At 37.1% G+C, this 4,499-nt stretch overlaps 1 protein-coding gene across 1 annotated transcript in view; it reads right to left on the reverse strand.

The window, feature by feature from the left end:
• Grm1 (glutamate metabotropic receptor 1) overlaps window positions 1-4,499 on the reverse strand; it is a 398,699-nt gene that overhangs the window by 180,890 nt on the left and 213,310 nt on the right. The gene's annotated exons all lie outside the window — the stretch shown is intronic.

The following is a 4,499-nucleotide window of genomic DNA, read 5'->3' on the forward strand; positions in this document are numbered from 1 at the left end:
AGTGCTGTTGTAATGAAATGCTTCTTCTAAGTATGTGGTTATTAAATAAATAATTTTTTAAAAATTGTGAAAAAGGCATTAGAGCCCCCAGCTTCCTGGGGCCAATATCTTTCCTGGGTAAATTTGGCGCACCCACTGAGCCTTGATTCCCCCAGCCTCATTCATCCTCCCAGTTCCCCCACCTGATCTCTCCTCCTAGAGTGGGCACTAGCCCATTTCTTCTCTTGGAACCCCAGACCTCTGGACTGCCCTCTAGCCCAGACTCCCCACTGCTTCCTGGTCCTTTGCACTCAGGCCAACCCAATTCCTAGGTCTAATCCCTGGGAGCCCTATGGGCCTGATCCCTCCCCTACCTCACCTTTGCATGCCTAAGAGAGGCCCCAACTTCCTGAAGCCAGGATATTTCCTGGAGAGATCCAGACGTTAGGAGAAAGCCTGAGAGTATCTGATCCTCATCTGACTTGGGCCTCTGTGGGAACTTATGAGCAGCATGATGAAAGCCATCTGGTCCCTCCGATATAAGATCAAAAGTGACAACCTGAAGCCTAGACCAACCAACTTTTCATGCCCAACAAGTAAACCACAAAGGCACATAAAGCTTACAAACAGAAGCAGACCTAAACTCAACAAAGGAAGGATTGAGACTCACACAAGAATCAGAAACTACAAAAGAAATCCACATGTCAAAGTGACAGAGAAAAAATAATAACATGAAAAACCCAACTAATATAACCCCGCCAAGTACCAACAGTCCTATGGAGGAGTACAATGAGAACCCTCTAGAGATAATACAGGACACAGAATTCAAAAGAACAATTATAAACATAATAAAAGAATTCAGTGAATTTAAAGGACACATAAAGAAATCAAAGAACTGAAAGAAGGTAGGGATAAACTTCTGAATGAATTCAGAAAAGTTAGAAATATTGAAGAATACTCAGGCCGAAATGAAAAAGGAAGTGAAACACTTAATAAGCTAATTAGAAAGGACAACAGAAAGACTTACCAGTAGGATAAATGAAATAGAAAACAGAATATCAAGACTGGAAGATAAAGTGGACAAATTAGACCCCCCAGGAAAAATTTAAGAAAACACAAAAATGGAAGATGCAGGAATTGTATGACATCATAAAAAGACCAAACTTACACATCATAGTCATAGAGGAAGGAGAAGAATCTCAGGATAATGGTATGGAACAGATCTTCAACAGGATTGTAGAAGAAAATTTCCCCAAATTAAAGAAAGACATGCCCATACAAACACAAGAAGCACATAGGACACCAAATAGACAGGACCAGAAAAGAAGCTCTCCATAGCACGTCAGAGTAAAAACACTAAAAGCACAGAAAAAAAGAGAGAATACTGACAGCTGCAAAAGAAAAACAACAAGTCACATATAAAGGAAAACCCATCAGAATTACAGCTGACTTTTCAGCGCAAAGTATGAAAGCCAAAAGAGGCTGGACCAAATATTCCCAGTTCTAAATGATCACAGATGCCAACCCAGATTAATTTACCTAGCCAAAATGTCTATTATAGTTGAAGGGGAAAGAAAAAACCTTCCATGACATAAATAGGCCGAAAGAATTCTTGTCCAAAACCAGCCCTTCAGAGAGTTCTTGAAGCAATACAAAGAGCTGAAGAGAGGAACAACTATACCCAAGGAGTTATAGAAAGAAACTTAATGAATGTGTAACTGTGGAAACACACAGTTACACCAAGAATGTGAACAGAAATCGAAATGACAGGAATCAATACACATCTTTCATTAATAACTTTAAATATCAATGGACTGAACTCCCCAGTCAAAAGACACAGACTAGTTGAATGGATTAAGAAACAAAACCCATCTTGTCTGTAAGAAACGCATCTCAATTTCAAGGACAGGCACTACCTTAATGTAAAAGGACAGAAAAAAATATGCCAAGAAAATGGTACTAAGAAAAAAGAAAGAGTTGGAATTCTAGTATCTGGCAAAAGAGATTTCAAACTAAAACTAATCAGGAGAGAAAAGAGGGCCACATCATTCTGATGAAAGGAACAATTGACCAAGAAGATATTGCAATCATGAGCATATATTCACCAAACTCTGGGGCACCCAACTTCATAAAAAAAGTAACCTCAGGACTTTAAGACCCATATTAATCCCAACTCATTAATAGTAGGGGATGTCAATACACCATTGTCTCCATCAGAGAGGTCAACAGGACAGAGAATTAGCAGAGAGACATTTGAATTAAACAATACCATACATCAAATGGGCCTAATAGACATCTACTGAAAATTCCACCAAAGCACCAAAGAATATACTTTCTATTCAGCTCCACATGGAGCTTTCTCCAAAATCAACCATATATTGGGGCAAAAAACAAGCCTCAATAAATACAAAAACATTGAAATAATTCCATGCATTCTGTCATACCACAATATAATAAAGCTTAAAATCAACACCAGAAGAAATCCAGCCAATTACATGAACACATAGAGATTAAACAACACACTCTTGAATGATGAATGGGTCAAAGGAGAAACTAAGATAGAAATAAAAGTATTCCTAGAACTAAATAAAAAGGACAATACAACACAACAAAACCTCTGGGACATGTTGAAAGCAGTCCTTAGAGAGAAGTTAATAGCTTTAAGTGCCTTCATTAAAAAATCAGAAAGAACACAAACAAATGACTTAACATTGCAACTCAAGACACTCGAAAAGCAACAACAAATGAAACCCAAACCCAGCAGACAAGAAGAAATAACAAAAGTCAGAGCAGAAATTAATGAAATAAAAACAAAGAAAATAATACAGAATCAATGAATCCAAGATCCAGTTCTTTGAAAAGATAAACAAGATTGACAGACCCCCTAGCCCAGTAACCAAAAGAAAGAGCTTCATCGTTGGTCAGATGTGTCTGGGGAATCATTAGCTCCCCAGAAAAAGCTGTTGCAAATTAAGGTCAGAAAATGGACTGATATTATATTTCACTGCTCCTTGGGTTCTTGAGTACTGATAATAGATTAGTGATAAGGGTTTGGTGGGTAAGGTTCTATTTTTGAATTGTTTCTTTCCTGTTTTTTCCTTGTGCTTATAGCTTCTTCCTCGGTAATTCTAAACATAAATAAGATTTAAGAAAACAAGTCAAATGAATTTATTGACAGTGTGGCTTTATCTGTGTGTTTCTGTGGGCAAATATGTTTATTAGCACAGTGTGAGAGACCAAGAAATATACACCATACTGCTGGCCTGACAGAACCAAAATACTTGCAAACCACACATAGACATACATCAAAAAGATCATCCACCATGATCAAGTTGGCTTTATTTCAGAGATGCAGGGATGGTTCAATATACATAAGTAAATAAACGTCATAAATCATATAATTGGACTCAAAGACGAGAACCACATGGTTATCTCAATAAATGCAGAGAAGACCTATGACAAAATTCAACATGCATTTATGTTCAAAGTCCTGGAGGGAATTGGACTGGAGGGAACATACCTCAACATAATTAAAGCCATGTACAACAAACCCACAGCAAACATCGTTCTAAAAGGAGAAAAACTGGAAGCATTCCCATTAAAATCAAGAACAAGACACGGCTGTCCACTATTTCCACTTCTTTTTAACATAGTGCTTGAAACTCTTGCAAGAGCAATAAGACAAGAGAAGGAAATTAAAGGAGTAATAATTGCAAATGAAAAGATCAAATTATCCCTTTTTGCAGACAATATGATATTATACCTAAGAGATGCCAAAAAATCCACCAGAAAACTCCTAGGAATGATTAATACTTTCAGTAAAGTGGCAAAAGTCTGTAGCCTTTCTATATACCAATTACAAGAAATCAGAGAAAGAGTACATGGAAATATTCCCTTTCACAGTAGCCTCAGAAAAAATAAAATATCTCATAATAAACCTGACCAAAGACATTAAAGACCTCTACAATGAAAATTTTAAGTCTTTAAAGAAAGAGATTGATGAAGACAGCAGAAGATGGAAGGACTTCCCATGCTCATGGATTAGAAGAATTAATATTGTGAAAATGACCATCCTATCAAAAGCCATTTATAGATTCAATGCAATGCCAATTAAAATCTCCATGATATTCTTCACAGAATTGGAAAAACCATCCTAAGATTCATATGGAAGCACAAAAAGACGAGATAGACAAAGGAACCCTGAGCACTAAGAGCAATGTTAGGGTGATTACTATACCAGATTTTAAACTGTATTACAGTGCTATAGTCATAAAAACAACATGGTACTAGCACAAAAATAGACCCATAGCTCAATGGAACAAAAGTGAAGACTCAAATATGAGTACATGCAATTTCAGCCACCTGATATTTGACAAGGGGGCCAAGAACATTCACTGGAGGAAAGACAGCATGTTCAGCAAATGGTCTTGGCAAGACTGAATCTCCATTTGTAGAAGAATGAAACTAAACCCCTATCTTTCGCCTTTCACAAAAGTCAACTCCAAATGGATCAAAGACCT

The sequence above is a fragment of the Nannospalax galili genome, unplaced genomic scaffold (assembly GCF_000622305.1).
Source record: "Nannospalax galili isolate Female #2095 unplaced genomic scaffold, S.galili_v1.0 scaffold377, whole genome shotgun sequence".
Classification (NCBI taxonomy): domain Eukaryota; kingdom Metazoa; phylum Chordata; class Mammalia; order Rodentia; family Spalacidae; genus Nannospalax; species Nannospalax galili.